Source organism: Lissotriton vulgaris, chromosome 11 (genome assembly GCF_964263255.1).
Source record: "Lissotriton vulgaris chromosome 11, aLisVul1.2, whole genome shotgun sequence".
Classification (NCBI taxonomy): Eukaryota; Metazoa; Chordata; class Amphibia; order Caudata; family Salamandridae; genus Lissotriton; species Lissotriton vulgaris.
In genome coordinates this window covers 428013409-428034539 of record NC_141699.1, presented here as the reverse complement: position 1 = coordinate 428034539, position 21131 = coordinate 428013409, and the positions used below count along the sequence as shown (strand labels likewise).

Sequence of the window (21131 nt, the reverse complement as noted above, 5' to 3'; positions counted from 1 at the left end):
GTGACCGCGAAATGGCTTGGAAATATGACTGTCGCGTATTCTTGTCCACCAAGCAACCAGCAGTGCTATTTTATTAAAAGGAAGAATAGTGAAACGAAGTCTTAACTCCCTGGTAAACTGCCATTAATAGTTCAGACTCTCAGATTTAGATTTACTTCTAATCTGCAAGACCAGCCATAGATTTGTTCCTGTGCACAAAAAAATGACGTTCAAAGGCAACTTGCTGTGGTATCCATATCATGAACGGTTTTTATAGAACGCCAAAAGCTAATGCGTTTTACAACATTATATTTAGGTATTATAATAAAGTTATCGAAACGGGAGTGTTTTGATTGGTCAGTCATTAAAAAACTTGCAAAGTGGGCATAAGTTTTTTTTAGTGACCTCGTGGGAGGATGCGACCTACCCACCCACGCATACTACCAAACCTGGAAAACTGAGTCGAATATGTGCGCAAATTGTTTCTACGTTTGTCACGCTGACTCGGTGGTCCTTTTGACCTCCAACCCTCCTTCACACCTTCCCATATCAAGTTGCTGGACTTGCGTTCTGCACAACAGCCTCTTCTTCATGAAAACAAGGGAGGGTGGAAGGGAGGTTTAGCCAATGCACTTATCCGCTCATTTACACAATCAGCCTAGTTCCCCTTCCACATTCATCAACCTTCCAGCAATTATATTCACAGACAATTTAATTGCCCAAATTTAGAGCAAGGTTCCCGTGTGATCGGCGTGATAATCCAAGCATTTCAACCAGAAACGCTGTACACATTGTACAGCGTTTCTGGTTGAAATGCTTGGACTTTAAATCGAGAAAAACAAAAGCAAAGCAGGCACAATCATTTCGCTGCGCAACGAAAACATCCCTTTGACCATCTTAAGACCCGAAACCCGCTAAGCAACTTCTTGCAGTTGTTTTTACCCCAGGCATGTGTATGCAAGTGGGAACATGCAAATAGTCACAAAGGAATGCCATTTTGTCCCTCATGGCCTCTTTATGAGATGGTTTCAATTTCAGAGACTACGCTCCTGTAAAACACTTTTTTTCTATACTGGGAATTGTAACAATAATGAATTTCATTATTAACATTGGGACCGAAAACAGGTACCTTGAATGAAAAAGATGACGTACAGAGTGACCACTACCTTTCAGGTCATTACTGACACTGTATCCAGTCCTGCTCTTCCATGTGATCACGGAATGCATTCTGGGTGCTGTAATCTTGCTTTGCTTTCACTAAACTAAATGGAATAACACAATTGTAAACAATGATTTGTAGCTGAAAAGGTCAGGACTGGAAACAGTGTGTCTAATAACCTAGATTAGAACAAGGGGATTGCCTTCATGACAAACATTTTGAAATGTTTTGCTTAAAGGCGATTTTAACCACTGAGACAGTATGGCTTCCAAGTTACTAAGGCCCACCATCAATGTGTGAACAGTTACTCCAGTACAGGTGTTTCTTTGTATTTTGGGATATGCTCGCCTGGTTTTATAATGGGATAAACAATACTAAATGCCCCAGAATGCAGATTAAAAAACTTGGCCTGGAGCAGCTCATCACTCATGAACCTGAGAAACGTGGCGAGGTTGACACGTTAGTAAATGAATGTATTGGTGATGTATACTCTCGCCATGTTTGCAGCGGCGTAGGAAAGGGGGTGGCAAAATGGCACAAATATGTACGTATTGAAACTTCTTAGTTCAGTCAACAAACGCAACGAAACGTGGCTGAACTCAACACGGAGGCGTGACAATAACTTTTCCGCACCGGGTACCACCTGACCTTGCTAGCCACTGCATGTTTGAGGGAAATGACTTTCAGTGTGATTGCAGCCCAGAACCATGTTGTTCCACTTTAGGGTTCGAGTGTACAGAAAGACTATCAGTGGCGTGAAGAGGGTCTAGGAAAGCTTCTAAGCGCACATACTTTACAGCCCTTTTGGACTTTTTTTTACCATTCACATTAGTCAGTAATGCCTGTCCCAGACTTGATACTGTATGCAGTTTTTATTGTACCAATCCTGACCTGATCAAATATACTTCTTCCTTCTCGTGTTCACAGACATCGACTTATGCTCAACACATCATTAGCCTGATGATGACCTTTCAAACCACAACGGGTCGAAACAGTATTGCCGTTATGAGCAACAGGACTTTTATGATTGAACGTCACAGTTCTGTTCGGACACCTATGATTTTTTTCATACAAACATTAATAATCTTTTGTATGGTCCATTGCCACTCCAGTATCATACACATTTTTCTATCCTTTATACTTCTCCACACTCTATGATCACTTGAAGACTATTTCTCAGATTAACCATTACAAACAGATGTCAGCTATTTGGTGGTTGCCGTTGTATACAGCCCTAAAAGGCTACAAATGTGATTTTACACTCAGTAAATGTTAACTACGAATTTTCATAAATACAGCAAGGAACATTTGTTTGTGTGCCGGTGAAAAGGTGGCATCTAGTTAATTCTAAAATAAGATCATACTTTGAGTTATCGTCTTTGTTATTGGTCTACCCACAGTTGGGTCTTCACCCAACATCCTTTGGCGAAATATAGCCTCCTGCTAAGACTGCCAACATAGATGCCATATTGCGCATAGTTCTATGTAGGCCAACAGTGAACCCAATGTGAATCAGTTTAGTCAGCAAACACATTTTACACAAGATGACACCTGGTCACCAATGACGAGAAAGGCCCTTTTTGACACCCATTCCCCATCACTGAGACATTTCTTTCCATAGGTCTAAACTACGTAAACCGATGCAGTGCCAAGACGTCATATGCACTCAAGACTGCACCTGCCCCCAAAGATGGCTGCACACAGAAGTTCAGATCAATGGCTCCCTTGAGCTTCTGAACCAATGACCGGGCGTATTATTGTTGTTTGCAGGAGGAAGGTGCCAAGTTGCAGTACTGACACAGAACAGGCTGGAATCTTTGCCCCCTCCCTGGGGAATGTTGGGCTGAGTCTGAGTCTTATGCTTACATTAGCAAGCAGTGACCTAGTGACACCCCCTAATTCAGTGGATGAAGTGGGCGGGATTTATACCCATACTTTTTTTAATTTAAGAAAAACAGTTCCCCGACTTTTTGTGAAAAGACAACACTGCCAGAACGGTTACTGACAGTTTAAATGCTTCAGCTGAAGTGTAAGGCATGGAGGCCTAGATGTATCAAGATTCCATTTTGCGAATCTTAAATAGCGATTTTTTGCGAATCGCTATTTAGAATTCGCAAAATGGAATGTATGTAAAAAATTGCATTTTTTTTGCGATTCCTTAATTATCTTTATTTGCGAATTCGCATTTTGCGAATTCGCAAATAAGGAATAATTCCCCATGCATTCCTATGGGCCAAGAGGCCCATAGGAATGATTGTGCAGTAATTCTCAAATTGCGAATTCGCAATTTGCTAATCGCAATTTGAGAATTATTTCAAGGGTGCAGGGGTGTCTCATGGACACCCTGCTGCACCCCTGAAACTTACATGTGTGTGCATATGGCACACATACATGCCCTATGGGCATGTATGTGTGTCACATGCCACCTTCAAAATAGTCATATTTTGTTTTTTAAAAGGATTTCGCAAATTAACACGAACCTCAAATTGGTGTTAATTTGAGATTCCTTAACCCGAATTCGCAATTTAAAAAAGTTTCATACATGCCATTTAAGGAATCGCAAAATTGCGATTCCTTAAATGCATAAGCAAAATAAGGAATCGCAATTTTTTGCGATTCCTTATTTTGCTAATTTCTGATACATCTCAAAAGATGCTAAATGTCCGTTTGCGATTCCTTAAGGCCGAAATTCTGCGAATTTCGGCCTTAACGAATCGCAAAAGGCTTGATACATCTAGGCCGGAGTCTCCTGTGCTGTGAACCAGAGGGCGTGATATGCCGCTAAACAAGCCTTCTTGCCAGGGTGCCTGCTTGCCTGAAAGAAAAGTAAATGTGCATAATTGGTCCACCTGCAAAAGTAAAGGGTGCATGAAAGCTGGTATTGACTTTAATTAACAGAATCACATGAAGCTTCCTCATGACACAGATTTATTATTTTTGAGTGGTATTGCAAGGGAGTTACCATCTGAACTGTTAAGTGTATGTTAGAACTGGCTATTTCTGGTAGGCTAAGGCTGACGCCAAAGCCAGGCAGAAACCACCATTCTAGTCAGGGCAAGGAAGTCACACGCCAAGATAACCTCTGCTCACCCCCTTGGTAGCTTGGCACAAGCAGTAAGGCTAAACTCGGAGGCAATGTGTAAAGCATTTGCGCCAGCGCACAACAGCAACAACATACTAGGCACACCACAGAAGAGACTCCACACAAGGTTATTATAAAAATAACTTTTGTATTGTAAAAACACATCAGATAAAATCACACATATACATGGTGCCAACTGGCACGGGCAATATTCACAGGGATTATGTACACAAGACAGGGCCACAAGGGCCACTGTCATAGTCAGATATAGCACTTCTAGAATAAGAAATAATAAAACATAAAATGGTAATCACAAAGATAACAACCAGTAACCACTGGTAACAGGAACCAGGACCTTACTAGGACCACCTGTACTAAGAAAGAAGAACCACCTAAGTATCACACAGCATTAGGGGTCTAAGAAAGAATACATTACTCATGATGCAATAAACCTACATTCAGAGGAGTAGAAAAGACAACCACCTAAGAATAACCACATTTAGGGGCATAAACCAGAACACCTTACCCATGATGCATGAACACATTCAGAGGAGTAATAAGGAGAAACACATGATGACTAAACATTCAGAGGTGTTAAGAATAGAGCACATGATGCAATAAAATCACATTCAGGGGTGCAGCGCAAGAAGACACATGATGACTAAACATTCAGAGGTGCAGCGCATGGAAAGGAAGACACATGATGCAGTAACACATTCAGAGGTGTTAAGAATAGGGCACATGATGCAATAAAATACATTCAGGGGTGCAGCGCAAGAAGACACATGATGACTAAACATTCAGAGGTGCAGCGCATGGAAAGGAAGACACATAATGCATAAACATTCAGAGGTGCCTAATAAATCAATAGCGGAAAAACACACAGTAGGCAATTACTATTTAAAAGCATAGAAATCACATTGCGCCTACCCTACATAAGCCACTACCTGTGGCAGTCCCTAGGCCAACTGGCCTTGTTGGGGCAAGGATGCCCTGGGTCCAAAGTCAGGGCGCGCTGCCATGCAGCGCCAGTCCAAAGTACAAAAAGCCTAAACGTGGCAGGTGCCCACTAAGTGCTGGGCACCTGGAGAATCAACAAAACGGCGCCAGCTAAGCCACACAGGCTCTGAAGCCAACACTGCGCACGTTGGAGCCACACAGGCTCTGGCCAACACTGGTCAAACGTTGGAGCCACACAGGCTCTTAAAAACACATATGGCCCCTCTGAGCCACACAGGCTCTCTTCAGCGTTGGGGCGACCCACTGCCATCCGGGGCCGCCCTGACTCTCCAGTCACTTCATAGAATGCCCCCAGCGCCTCTCAGGGCACGAAATACAAAACAAATGGGGCTGGGAGCCTCTCCGGGCTCCGTGCACGTTGGGGCGACCCACTGCCAACCGGGGCCGCCCATGAAGCCTTCATGGCTTCCTTCTGGCACTCTGGGTAACGTTGGGGCGGCCCACTGCCATCTGGGGCCGCCCTTGAAGCCTTTGTGGCTTCTCTTCACCGAGCGCGAGCTCGCGCTACTGCGGGGGAGGGGCGGACACCGACATCGCGTCCCGGCGCCCCTCCCCTGCTCTGCCCCACTCCAGCCCAGACTCACCGGGGCTCTCGTTGCTGCCGGTCTTCCTCCTGCAGCAGGGCTCCCTCGCATCACGGGAGCCCTGCGATCCGGCCGCCATGCTGCCTCCTCTCTCTCGCCGGGGAGCCTCGCGGTGGGGGCAGGCACCGACAAATGTGCCTCGCGCCCCCTCCGCTTCCGTCCTCAGGCCGCTCCTCTCGCTGCAGGGCTCCCTCCGCTCACGGGAGCCCTGCCGACCAGCCGCCATCACTCGTCCTCCTTCTCTCCCCCGGGCAGCCTCTCTCCTCTCGGGCTGCGGGGGCGGGACTTCCGGCCGGCCGCGCTGGGATTGGCCGGCCGGCCATCCACTTCCGGGTCGCTGCGGGCAGCGCAGCGGCCCTTCTCCTTTAGGCAGGCAGGCGGGGAGGCATTTTAAAAGATCGGCAATACCGGCGTGGGCAGCCGAAGTTTAAATAAAGTAACAAATAAGCGAGGTGGGCACTCGCCAGGCTGGCAAAGCGCTCCTCAGCGCTAGAATCAAAAATAAAGCGCTCGAAAGCGCTATGGGCAATAAAGTGCTCCCAAAGCGCTAGAATAAAAAGTAAAAAGGGTCCTTCCAGCAATGCAGCTCCACCATGCTGCACAAAGGTCCAGAGAGTCCCAGGGGGCAAAGCAAAGTCCCCCCCATCAGCCCAGCAAGGCAGAGGGGTCCCCCAGGAGTCCAGGAAAGTCCATCAGGTGCCCAGGGCTGGGCAGAGCCAGGGATTCCCCTTAGCTCAAGCAGCAGCAGCCCCTGGCAGATTCAAGTTGAAAACAAGAACAATTTGGAAGGGGATACAACCCCTTTTTATACAGTGCAAAACCTTTGAAGTTCTTTGAAGCAGGCAGTGTGAGAACCAGCTGGACTGGTTTAGAGGGAAGTCCCCTTCAGTATCAGGGACAGAGGTGTCAGTCGCCCAGCGGGAGGTGGAGCCAGCTTTGTAGTTACACAGGAACAGCCCTTCACTATCAGGTGCCATCTCCTCCCACTTCCCTGGCAGCAGATGCTGCCTTTCATCCATGGGCTGACTTCAGACAACCTCCTGGGCTCTCCAGCCCCTGTCATCCTCAAACCAGACAGTCAATCCACAAGCAGGCCCATGCACTCTGGGCCAGGCTCACCAGCCAATCACACGCTAGCACCAACTTGCACAAATATGCCAACTTCCAAAAGTAGGACTTCTAGACTAGACACAGCCATGTCGCATACATCATTTTGCGGCATTCATTCTCACGAGTTCTCTCATACCAAACTCGCCCCTGCACTCCCCACGCATCAGGAACTACCATGGGCATACATATTCCCCATTCATTCCTATGGGAGGGCAGGTCACTCACCATTCATTCACAGAGAGCTCAAGCACTTTACACTGTACTACAGGGAAAAAGTGCGCAGAGGCCTCAAATCACCAACACCAGGTTCCATAAATAGGCTAGGAAAACGCAAAAAGTCTAGGGGTGAACCTGCCTAATAGGCCGGGTCCAACACAACCCCCTTCCAGCCAAAACGCAGGGTAGACCAATCACACCACTGATGGGCTTCACTGCTTTGGGCGACAAAACCACGGACACGGCCTCGCACAGCAGGGACACCGTCCAGTTTTGCGCCACTCTGAACCTACATGGTTTCCTCCAAATAATAACTCTCTGACTCAACTAGGGTACCCCACTGGTACACACTAGTCATCCACAGCCAAGACCAGGCCATAGGCCATCCAAATCACAGGTCCTAACTAATCCACAGAGTGGGGGGTAGTAACCCCTGGCATACAATAGCCATTCTCCACTCTCTCTCTCAGTGTAGCTACAACTACCACTGATCCAACAACCTAGGGACCATACCCTCAAGCTGACCAGAGGTCACGGGCAAGAACGCCCCACCCTACCTCTACTTCTGGGTTTCCGCACCCTCACAGAAAAGCACTCACCAGAACACAATTCTTCTACCAGATCAGGACCTCACTCCATCACTGGTCTACCACCTGGAAACTATTTCACTTCTGAGGTACAAAGCACACAGCACAGTTCCTCTTCAAGCAGGTGGGGGGACACTGCACACAGCAAAGCCCCCTTTCCTCTACCTTAGTGAAAACAACAAACTGCAGGTGAGCCCCAGAACACACAGCAAGGGCAGCCCCCTCAGTCTCTTCAGCTGATCCACTTTGGTAGAGATTCCTCTTGACCTAGAAGTTTCCTAATCTCCCAACCTAAGATCTAAACCCTCAGGTTACACCGGGGTCAGAAGTAAGGACACCGTCCCTCTGCACCCCCTTCCAGTATCAGTATGTCTCAGGCTAGACAGAGCACACGCCAGCGGCGTATCAGCGACACACTCTCCTCCAGTACAGGCCACACCCCAACCCGGCTTTCCCCCCTCCTCGGGGAACGACCTCCAGAGGCCCCACAAATGGTCAAGCACTCTAGACGGTCAAATGCTCAGCGAGCCAGGACTTCTGCACCCTCCACTTAGGAGCGGTACTGCCCAACACTAGGACCGCCGGAGTTCTGGTTACAGACACTCCCCGTCCTCTAGACACAGGAAGATCCTCCTCAAATGACCTATGTACAGCTTAGGCCCCTGACCTGGCGCTCCCTTAAGGAACCCTCCAGGCCCTGAGATAGGGTTTCAGGCCAACGTGGGACACACCGTCCCACACTCACTCCGCCTCCACTGAGACAGGGCGTGAGCCCCTACACCCCTACCATACTACTGGGACCCAGCTGGGTTACACATGAACCTCTTCCCCTTTACAGGATCATCAGATACACAAGTCACTCCTTTTGGAACCACCCCCTAATGCCTCTGCAAGACATCTAGCACACCGCCAGACATCCACCTTCCTGTCCAGTGCCTCTGCAGGACCTCCTGCACACCACCAGAGGTACACCTCTCATGCAAGCTCTTTAACAAAAAGAAAACTCACACCAACTCCTCCAGTTCAGCACATCACTCATTCGCACACTCCCCCCCCTCGGACTGGTAAGGCAGTTTCCACCACCCGTGATCACTCAACCTGACCACACGTGACACAGGTACCAAACTCTGGGAGCGGGGAATGGGAATTAATACACTGGACACATTTAAGCTGCCACCACTGGATCCTACCACACTGGGGAATCCAGACACACACACTACACTCAGGGAACAACCACCCTCCTGAGCTAGTCATTTCTCCTCACACTCCCTCTCTTCCATCTACCCACACAGGGACAGGATTTGGGATTGGACACGGGACCCAGCAAGGGATTCCTAATCTATGGGAACCTCCCCCCTCTAATGGCGTCCCGCCCTGTCACTTTCTCTCATCTGCCACTAAACCTAAAGCGCAGAAACACATTTGAAAATGACACTCTTGAGGAAAAAAATCAAAAACAATAATCCCAAACATGTGACTATCTGAAAAAAACAATTGCAGAGTTTTGTAATGTAGCCAGTTGTCGCTATGGCACTGCGCAAACACAAGTCCAAAATCCGCACCGCTGACCAACAATGTTAGAACTGGCTATTTCTGGTAGGCTAAGGCTGACGCCAAAGCCAGGCAGAAACCACCATTCTAGTCAGGGCAAGGAAGTCACACGCCAAGATAACCTCTGCTCACCCCCTTGGTAGCTTGGCACAAGCAGTAAGGCTAAACTCGGAGGCAATGTGTAAAGCATTTGCGCCAGCGCACAACAGCAACAACATACTAGGCACACCACAGAAGAGACTCCACACAAGGTTATTATAAAAATAACTTTTGTATTGTAAAAACACATCAGATAAAATCACACATATACATGGTGCCAACTGGCACGGGCAATATTCACAGGGATTATGTACACAAGACAGGGCCACAAGGGCCACTGTCATAGTCAGATATAGCACTTCTAGAATAAGAAATAATAAAACATAAAATGGTAATCACAAAGATAACAACCAGTAACCACTGGTAACAGGAACCAGGACCTTACTAGGACCACCTGTACTAAGAAAGAAGAACCACCTAAGTATCACACAGCATTAGGGGTCTAAGAAAGAATACATTACTCATGATGCAATAAACCTACATTCAGAGGAGTAGAAAAGACAACCACCTAAGAATAACCACATTTAGGGGCATAAACCAGAACACCTTACCCATGATGCATGAACACATTCAGAGGAGTAATAAGGAGAAACACATGATGACTAAACATTCAGAGGTGTTAAGAATAGAGCACATGATGCAATAAAATCACATTCAGGGGTGCAGCGCAAGAAGACACATGATGACTAAACATTCAGAGGTGCAGCGCATGGAAAGGAAGACACATGATGCAGTAACACATTCAGAGGTGTTAAGAATAGGGCACATGATGCAATAAAATACATTCAGGGGTGCAGCGCAAGAAGACACATGATGACTAAACATTCAGAGGTGCAGCGCATGGAAAGGAAGACACATAATGCATAAACATTCAGAGGTGCCTAATAAATCAATAGCGGAAAAACACACAGTAGGCAATTACTATTTAAAAGCATAGAAATCACATTGCGCCTACCCTACATAAGCCACTACCTGTGGCAGTCCCTAGGCCAACTGGCCTTGTTGGGGCAAGGATGCCCTGGGTCCAAAGTCAGGGCGCGCTGCCATGCAGCGCCAGTCCAAAGTACAAAAAGCCTAAACGTGGCAGGTGCCCACTAAGTGCTGGGCACCTGGAGAATCAACAAAACGGCGCCAGCTAAGCCACACAGGCTCTGAAGCCAACACTGCGCACGTTGGAGCCACACAGGCTCTGGCCAACACTGGTCAAACGTTGGAGCCACACAGGCTCTTAAAAACACATATGGCCCCTCTGAGCCACACAGGCTCTCTTCAGCGTTGGGGCGACCCACTGCCATCCGGGGCCGCCCTGACTCTCCAGTCACTTCATAGAATGCCCCCAGCGCCTCTCAGGGCACGAAATACAAAACAAATGGGGCTGGGAGCCTCTCCGGGCTCCGTGCACGTTGGGGCGACCCACTGCCAACCGGGGCCGCCCATGAAGCCTTCATGGCTTCCTTCTGGCACTCTGGGTAACGTTGGGGCGGCCCACTGCCATCTGGGGCCGCCCTTGAAGCCTTTGTGGCTTCTCTTCACCGAGCGCGAGCTCGCGCTACTGCGGGGGAGGGGCGGACACCGACATCGCGTCCCGGCGCCCCTCCCCTGCTCTGCCCCACTCCAGCCCAGACTCACCGGGGCTCTCGTTGCTGCCGGTCTTCCTCCTGCAGCAGGGCTCCCTCGCATCACGGGAGCCCTGCGATCCGGCCGCCATGCTGCCTCCTCTCTCTCGCCGGGGAGCCTCGCGGTGGGGGCAGGCACCGACAAATGTGCCTCGCGCCCCCTCCGCTTCCGTCCTCAGGCCGCTCCTCTCGCTGCAGGGCTCCCTCCGCTCACGGGAGCCCTGCCGACCAGCCGCCATCACTCGTCCTCCTTCTCTCCCCCGGGCAGCCTCTCTCCTCTCGGGCTGCGGGGGCGGGACTTCCGGCCGGCCGCGCTGGGATTGGCCGGCCGGCCATCCACTTCCGGGTCGCTGCGGGCAGCGCAGCGGCCCTTCTCCTTTAGGCAGGCAGGCGGGGAGGCATTTTAAAAGATCGGCAATACCGGCGTGGGCAGCCGAAGTTTAAATAAAGTAACAAATAAGCGAGGTGGGCACTCGCCAGGCTGGCAAAGCGCTCCTCAGCGCTAGAATCAAAAATAAAGCGCTCGAAAGCGCTATGGGCAATAAAGTGCTCCCAAAGCGCTAGAATAAAAAGTAAAAAGGGTCCTTCCAGCAATGCAGCTCCACCATGCTGCACAAAGGTCCAGAGAGTCCCAGGGGGCAAAGCAAAGTCCCCCCCATCAGCCCAGCAAGGCAGAGGGGTCCCCCAGGAGTCCAGGAAAGTCCATCAGGTGCCCAGGGCTGGGCAGAGCCAGGGATTCCCCTTAGCTCAAGCAGCAGCAGCCCCTGGCAGATTCAAGTTGAAAACAAGAACAATTTGGAAGGGGATACAACCCCTTTTTATACAGTGCAAAACCTTTGAAGTTCTTTGAAGCAGGCAGTGTGAGAACCAGCTGGACTGGTTTAGAGGGAAGTCCCCTTCAGTATCAGGGACAGAGGTGTCAGTCGCCCAGCGGGAGGTGGAGCCAGCTTTGTAGTTACACAGGAACAGCCCTTCACTATCAGGTGCCATCTCCTCCCACTTCCCTGGCAGCAGATGCTGCCTTTCATCCATGGGCTGACTTCAGACAACCTCCTGGGCTCTCCAGCCCCTGTCATCCTCAAACCAGACAGTCAATCCACAAGCAGGCCCATGCACTCTGGGCCAGGCTCACCAGCCAATCACACGCTAGCACCAACTTGCACAAATATGCCAACTTCCAAAAGTAGGACTTCTAGACTAGACACAGCCATGTCGCATACATCATTTTGCGGCATTCATTCTCACGAGTTCTCTCATACCAAACTCGCCCCTGCACTCCCCACGCATCAGGAACTACCATGGGCATACATATTCCCCATTCATTCCTATGGGAGGGCAGGTCACTCACCATTCATTCACAGAGAGCTCAAGCACTTTACACTGTACTACAGGGAAAAAGTGCGCAGAGGCCTCAAATCACCAACACCAGGTTCCATAAATAGGCTAGGAAAACGCAAAAAGTCTAGGGGTGAACCTGCCTAATAGGCCGGGTCCAACAGTGTATATTTATAAAAAGACAGCTATAAAAAAGTTGCAATACATACAATCTGGGTATTACTAAAATACATACTTTGGAAGTGCTTTTATTTTATCTTAAACTTTTTTTGCGCGTTTTGTAGTAGCATATCTTATAATGTGCAAAAAGCAAGTTTAAAATAATGACACATATTTGCAGTGCCTTTTGTTACAGACAGACCTCGTAGCACTAAACATACACAAATCATTATTATCCACTGCACAAACGAGGCTTCAATTCTTTGGCTCTTTGGTTCCACACACAGACCTCAACAGTGCATTAACTAATAGAGGTTTCATAATGTACAATAGTGCATTTCCCGCTGATTAACTACATTTAAATTTATTTTTCATTTGAGCTGTGCGTTATTTTATATGTATGTACCTAAAGGTTAAAGACCGGAAAAAGCTATACAATATTTTGTTTTTTTTAGCCACGCTATTGACCCCGCCCCTACGCCCACTCACCCTGCCTCCACTGAGGGCAACATCACAGTCCTGATAGTGATACTTATGTTTTTTAAGCATTTCAACCGCTGCCCTAATTACACAATTGCAGTTCAAAAAAAATCTCACCTTTTCCAGGTCCATGCACGAGTAGTTTATCCTGTCCAAGTATTACTTAAGGATTCTGGGATGTATATGCTTTTTTTTTTATAAATAGGACTACAAATCCCACAATGCAAAGAAAAAAAACTGGATGTGGTGACCCTAAAACGTTAGAGCTGCTGCATTCTATGCAATGGGAAAACCCCCTAGGCTATGAGCCATCATCACAGTTACTCCCTTACTGGACTACGACCTAAATAGTATTTTAAAGAAACACAGACAACTAGGGAATATTTCCTTACGCGGATCAGTGCGGCCGGACATGTGGAAAACTTAACACACAAAGCGAAGCCCGGAATAGTCTGTGCCTTGAAACTCCTCCAAAACCACATTTATTTCTTTTCTTTTCTGTTTCCTCCTGAATGCTGTGGGTCGATGTCTTCGCTCCCCTTGGGGCTGTATATCAGACGGGACAGGCAGTTAGCTCGGAAGATTGCAAATGAATAGGCGGAGACGGGAGCCGCCTGGGGCCGAGGCGGGAGCAGCCTGGGGCGGGTTCCCTGCCAGCTGCACTGTGGTGCTCCAGGGAGGAAGGGAGATTCCTAGAGCACAGAACTGAGCCGCATCCAGTCTGATCTGCTGGTCAGATGGGCGCAGGGCGCCCCGCCAAAGACGACGGGTGGGAATTAAATGAGCAAGGGCTGAGAACCGGCCTATCCCGGGTTCATCTGCAGACCAGCTGGAGAACAGCAGCGCCAGGGCCACGGCGCCAGGATATGGAATAATCTTACTGCACACAACTGGGCCATTAATGGCCAGCTGGGGTCAGTGAATGCAGCCCAGGCGAGTAACTAAGGAGACTTACCCCTAGATGCATCATTGTAACATTTTGCGATTTCTTAATTGCGGAAATTAAGGAATCGCAATTAAGAAATCGCAAAATGCTATGCATCAAAAAATCGCAAATTATTTTGCGATTCGGTAATTTTCCTTAATTGCGATTCACAATTTGCGAATCGCAATTAAGGAAAACCCTTCCCATTGATTCCTATGGGCCTTTTGGCCCATAGGAATCAATGGGAAGGCATTCACATTTTGCGAATTTCAAATTGCGATTCGCAAAATGTGAATGCAATTTCAAGGGTGCAGGGGGGGTTCAAAGAACCCCTCCCTGCACCCCTGAAATTGAACTGTAAGTGCAATTTACACACACACATGACCCAAGGACATGTGTGTGTGTAAATTAAAACTTTCAAATATGCAACTAGTGCATGTTTGAAAGTGTTCTATATATTAGCATGAAGTTCAACTTCATGCTAATTTAGCCCTTCCAAATTGCGAATTCTAAAGTAATCATGCATTGCATTTAAGAAATCGCAAAATTGCGATTTCTGAAATGCAATCGCAATTTTAGAAAATCGCAACAAAATTGCGATTTCTAAAATTGCGAAAATACCAAAATGCTTGATGCATCCCAAAAACGGGATTTGCATTCGCAAACGGCCGAATTTTGCGATTCGCACCGTTTGCGAATGCAAATACCCTTGATGCATCTAGGTATTAATCTTGTTTGGAGAGGCTGGGCCTAGACCGCATGAGTCTACGGAAACAGATAACTCCATGTAACAGGGCACAACTTTTACACGTCGGGGTTTTAATTTAAGATCAGTGCATTCTGGGAGTTGTAGTCTTGCTTTATTTTAGTTGAGCCAAATGGACCAACACTCCCAATAATGATATGTTAGAGAAAAGTTCAAGAATGGAAAATAGATCTCTCGGTGATATGGCGCCGTCTGGTCATCCCACAAATTAAGGGTTCAGTACAAAGTACCTAAAAACATACTTTCTAGAGTAAGTCTGCAAGCCCCATTTGGAGGCATTAGGAGGAAGCCAAGGGGATTTGCGGGGAGCGAAGGCAGAGGTATAGACCTAGCGCATTCAGCCCATGACCATGACTGCAGAGGCGACAAGTAATGGCGCTAATGAAAGTTCCAGGCCACTTCCTGACTCCAATGAAAAAGAACTAACCAACATGATCCATCCAAGGGGATTTAGTGCAACCAGCTGGAAACTTGTGCAACTTCCTCTTAGCTCAAGTTACACACCTGCTAGTTAGGCCTGGACAATAAACTAACAAAAGTGGAGGCAGTAACAACCACACACTGACAGGACAGCAATGCAACCCAGCAAGGTGTAACAGTGACACCTAGCAAAGAGCACAACACACGTGGTGTGGAACTGCTGCTACCTAGCACAGAACACAAGTGTAACACTGCTGCCTGGGACAGAGTGTGGTCCAGCAGTGTTATTGTTGCTACTACAGGTAGCAAGACCCAGGGGTGACATATAGAGGGTATGATGCAGCAGTGCAATCAGGCGCCAGTGTTACCCAGCACAGATACGATCTCGCAGTGCTACGTAGCACAGGCTGCACTGGCGATAAGTTACCTAGAACAGACCACAGGATGGTGATGCAGCACTACTACTGCACGAAAAACTGAGATGCGACAGTGATACCCGAATATGTAAGACACAGCATTGTAACTCCGCATATAATACAAGATGGCTCCAGTACCACTGGACAGAACGCACTGGAAGACAGAGTTGCCCAAAACAGGCAACACGGTGCAATAGAGTTACTCAGCACTACCTAACTTATAAAAGACAACGTAGCAGTCATGCCGAGCAAAGAAAGTATGGAAAGGCAGTAGTTGCCAGACTAGCCGTCCAAGAATGTTGCACAAGGTGCACCAGTGAGTGCTACCTGAAAGAGAATACAAGCTGCAGCTGTGCTGCCAGGCGCAGAACTCAAGATGCAGCAGTTATGCCAGGCACAGAACACACCATGCAGCAGTGATACCGAGAACACAACCCAGGATGTAGCAGTGCTGCCAGGCACAGAATACATGATGCAGAAGTAGCATCTACCATAGAACACACCATGCAGCAGTGCTACCGAGAACAGAACACTCAATGCAGCAGTGCTACCTAGAACAGAACTCACAATGCAGCAGTGCTACCGAGAACAGAACACTCAATGCAGCAGTGCTACCTAGAACAGAACTCACAATGCAGCAGTGCTACCTAGAACAGAACTCACAATGCAGCAGTGCTACCTAGAACAGAACTCACAATGCAGCAGTGCTACCTAGAACAGAACACACAATGCAGCAGTGCTACCTAGAACAGAACACCCAATGAAGCACTGCTACCTAGAACAGAACTCCCAATGCAGCAGTGCTACCTAGAACAGAACTCCCAATGCAGCAGTGCTACCTAGAACAGAACTCACAATGCAGCAGTGCTACCTAGAACAGAACACCCAATGCAGCAGAACAGAACACCCAACGCATTAGTGCTACCTAGAACAGAACACCCAATGCAGCAGTGCTACCTAGAACAGAACAGAACACCCAATGCAGCAGTGCTACCTAGAACAGAACACACAATGCAGCAGTGCTACCTAGAACAGAACACCCAATGCAGCATTGCTACCTAGAACAGAACACCCAATGCAGCATTGCTACCTAGAACAGAACACCCAATGCAGCCGTGCTACCTAGAACAGAACACCCAATGCAACAGTGCTACCTAGAACAGAACACCCAATGCAGCAGTGCTACCTAGAACAGAACATCCAATGCAGCAGTGCTACCTAGAACAGAACACCCAATGCAACAGTGCTACCTAGAACAGAACACCCAATGCAACAGTGCTACCTAGAACAGAACACACAATGCAGCAGTGCTGCCAGGCAACGAGCACATGATGCAGCAGAGCTACCTAGAACAAAACACATGATGCAGCAGTGCTACCTTCAACACAACACATAATGCAGCAGTATCTAGCACACAATACATGATGCAGCAGTGTTACCAGGCACACAACACATGACACAGTAGTACTACCTACAACAGAACACACAATGCAGCAGTGCCGGCAGGCACCAAACACATTATGCAGCAGAGCTACCTAGAACGAAACAAACAAAACACATGATGCAGCAGAGCTACCTAGAACAAAACACATGATGCAGCAGTGCTATCTTCAACACAACACATAATGCAGCACTATCTAGCACACAACACATGATGCAGCAGAGAACGACCTAGAACAGGATACGGCAGTGCTACCAGGCACAAAACACATCATGCAGCTGTGCTATCTAGAGCAGAACACATAATGCAGCAGTATCTAGTGCACAACACATGATGCAGCAGAGAGCTACCTAAATCAGGAGGCAGCAGTGCTACCAGGCACAAAACACATGATGCAGCAGTGCTACCAGGCACAAAACACATGATACAGCAGTGCTACCTAGAACAAAACACATCATGCAGCAGTGCTACCAGGCACAGAACACGTGACATAGTTTTGCTACCTAGAACAAAACACACAATGTATCTAGCACACAGGACACAATGCAACACTGCTATCTAGAACAGAACACACAATGCAGTAGTGTCTAGCAAACAGCACACAATGCAGCAGTGCTACCTAGAACAGAACACACAACGCAGCAGTGCTGCCAGACACAAAACACATGATGCAGCAGTGCTACCAGGCACAAAACACATGATGCAGCAGTGCTACAAGGCACAAAACACATGATGCAGCAGTGCTACAAGGCACAAAACACATGATGCAGCAGTGCTATCTAGAACAGAACACATATTGCAGCAGTATCTAGCACACAAGACATGATGCAGCAGAGAGCTACCTAGAACAGGATACAGCAGTGCTACAAGGCACAAAACACATGATGCAGCAGTGCTACAAGGCACAAAACACATGATGCAGCAGTGCTAGCGGCACAAAACACATGATACAGCAGCGCTACCTAGAACAAAACACATGGTACAGCAGTGCTATAAGGCACAAAACACATGATGCAGCAGTGCTATCTAGAACAGAACACATAATGCAGCTGTATCTAGCACACAAGACATGATGCAGCAGAGAGCTACCTAGAACAGGATACAGCAGAGAGCTACCTAGAACAGGATACAGCCGAGAGCTACCTAGAACAGGATACAGCAGTGCTACCAGACACAAAACACATGATGCAGCAGTGCTACCAGGCACAAAACACATGATGCAGCAGTGCTAGCGGCACAAAACACATGATGCAGCAGTGCTACCAGGCAAAATACACATGATACAGCAGCGCTACCTAGAACAAAACACATGATGCAGCAGAGCTACCTAGAACAAAACACATGGTACAGCAGTGCTACCAGGCACAAAACACATGATGCAGCAGTGCTACCAGGCACAAAACGCATGATGCAGCAGAGCTAACAGGCACAAAAAATATGATGCAGCGGGGCTACCTAGAACAGGATACAGCAGTGCTAACAGGCACACAGCACATGATGCAGTAGTACTACCTAGAACAGAACGCACAATGCAGCAGTGCTACCAGGCACAGAGCACTTGACGTAGTGTTGCTACTTAGAACAAAAACACACAATGTAGCAGTGCTACCTAGAACAGAACACACAACGCAGCAGTGCTCCCTAGAACAGAAAACATAATGTAGCAGTATCTAGCACACAAAATATGGCGCAGCAGAGAATTACCTAGAAGAGGATACAGCAGAGTGCTACCTAGAACAGGATACAGCAGAGAGCTACCTAGAACAGGATACAGCTGAGTTACCAGGCACAAAGCATATGATGCAGCAGTGCTATCTAGAACAGAACACATAATGCAGCAGATAGCTACCTAGAATAAGATAGAGCAGTGCTACCAGGCACAAAACACATGATGCAGCTGTGTTACCAGGCACAAAACCCATGATGCAGCAGTGTTACCAGGCACAAAACACATGATGCAGCAGTGCTACCAGGCACAAAACCCATGATGCAGCAGTGCTACCAGGCACAAAACACATGATGCAGCAGTGGTACCAGGCACAAAACACATGATGCAGCAGTGGTACCAGGCACAAAACACATGATGCAGCAGAGAGCTACCTAGAACAGGATGCAGCGGTGCTACCAGGCACAAAACCCATGATGCAGCGGTGCTACCAGGCACAAAACCCATGATGCAGCAGTGCTACCAGGCACAAAACACATGATGCAGCAGTGGTACCAGGCACAAAACACATGATGCAGCAGTGGTACCAGGCACAAAACACATGATGCAGCAGAGAGCTACCTAGACCAGGATGCAGCAGTGCTACCAGGCACAAAACCCATAATGCAGTAGTGCTATCAGGCACTAAACCCATGATGCAGCAGTGCTATCAGGCACTAAACACATGATGCAGCAGTGCTATCAGGTACTAAACACATGATGAAGCAGTGCTATCAGGTACTAAACACATGATGAAGCAGTGCTATCAGGTACTAAACCCATGATGCAGTAATATCTAGCACACGAGACATGCAGCAGCAGTGCTACCTAGAGCAGAACACAGAATACAGCTGTGGTACCTAGAACATATCAGATAGTCAGTCTGGCTTGATATGGCAAAACAGAGGGCACAGAAGCTGTCCAGCTTCAAGAAACATGAATCCGAACTACATAAAACGGTAAAAAAATGTAGTTGCAGCACCTCGACCTGGTGCAGAACATACAGTGCAGTCGTCTGTGCAGCGAAGCATCTTACAGCAATACCACTCGAGCACAGGTACAACCCGCACCATGACGAGTGGGCAGCGGCCAGTGGCGACAGTTGCAAAGTTGCTGGCTGATCTGAATATAAAATACTTTGTTGCTAAGCAGACAATGAGATATCTGCACCAGTCCATGCCAGACATTAATAGCAGCTGCAGCAGCCCCGTGCTGCCTGTGAGTCACAGCACTTCTAGGCGCTGGGTAGGCAGTGGCACTCTAAACAGTTCTAGATGTTTGCCGTTTTAGCACTACTGTGTTTGCAGCGATGCGCTGTGGTCATGTAGGGCAGGTGGGCAAGCACTTGCGCCAAAGCACGTTGATGATACCGGTTACAGCAGCGCAGGGCGTGCGACATGGAAACATACCCACGCACCCTTACAAACTGATGAGAGCTGGGCACACAGAGGCAGAGTCGAAAGCATTCGTCTACAGCTGCCAAGTGCAAGCAGTTGGTGATGCGCACGTGCTCCGTGCAGACGGGTCTGCGCTGCGCACGTGCACACTGAGGGTGGGTACTCACAGCACGTCCGTGTCCTCCAGCCCTGCTGAGCTGCTGACTTCTGCTGCATCCTCTGAACACAGAGGGCAGAGCACCAGCTGCATCCCTCAGTCGGGCGGCCACGCCCACCTCTCACGTGCCTCGCCCAGGGTGGCCGGATTGGTTAATAATCTGTGGGGCGGATTCGGACACTTCGCTTCTCCACCCTTATTCTCTGAGGCCCACCAATATCCGAAACCATCCAGTTGCGAGCTCGCTGCCTCCTTGCAGTAGTAGTGCATGTGATATATTTAAGCGTGGCAGCCGCCGAGGGTACCCAGACTGTAACTCTGCACAAACAAGAGGTAGTCCGGTGTTTACGGTGGTCCCAAAGCGCCCTGAAGGCCCTGTATGACACGCAGCTGCCCAGTGCCCTCCATGACATGATAGAAATATTTAGCCAGCCATCAAGGTAAGTATGCTGGGGTTATTGAGCCAACAGTATAGTGTTAACAGTGAAACTACAAGTCCCAGAATACACTAGGTGTTCAGCTAGAAAGCACTGATTGTGATAGTGTAACACATGACACGTAGGCGCTAGACAGCTGCAGGGGGGTTCTATTAGCACCGAGCGTCGGATTGGTAACGGGGGCATTCGGGCAATGCCCGACGGGCCGGCAGGGGCGGCCTTAGGCATATGCAAGCTGTGCACCTGCACAGGGCCACCAAACCCCAGGGGCCACCACGCCAATATATATCTTTAATATAATAATCCTCTGAGGATGGATACATATTTGCGTGGCAGCCCCTGGCAGGGATTTGGTGACCTGTTCCCCTTCCAAACACCCTGAACCCCCCCCCCCCCTTTTCACTGGCCTCCGTGCTCCGCCCCTCCCGGACCCCCTCTTCCGGGGCCCCCTACCTATGCTCCCTGCCCAGGGCCACCATGAGCCTAGAGC

At 48.5% G+C, this 21131-nt stretch overlaps 1 protein-coding gene across 1 annotated transcript in view; it reads right to left on the bottom strand.

Annotated features, from left to right (window-relative positions):
• RASSF2 (Ras association domain family member 2) overlaps positions 1-20296 on the bottom strand; it is a 262300-nt gene extending 242004 nt beyond the window's left edge. The window contains exon 1 of the mRNA XM_086943516.1: positions 20215-20296. The gene's annotated coding sequence lies outside the window, so the exon portion shown is untranslated. The remainder of the gene's footprint in view (positions 1-20214) is intronic.
• Between the last annotated feature and the right edge of the window lie 835 nt (positions 20297-21131).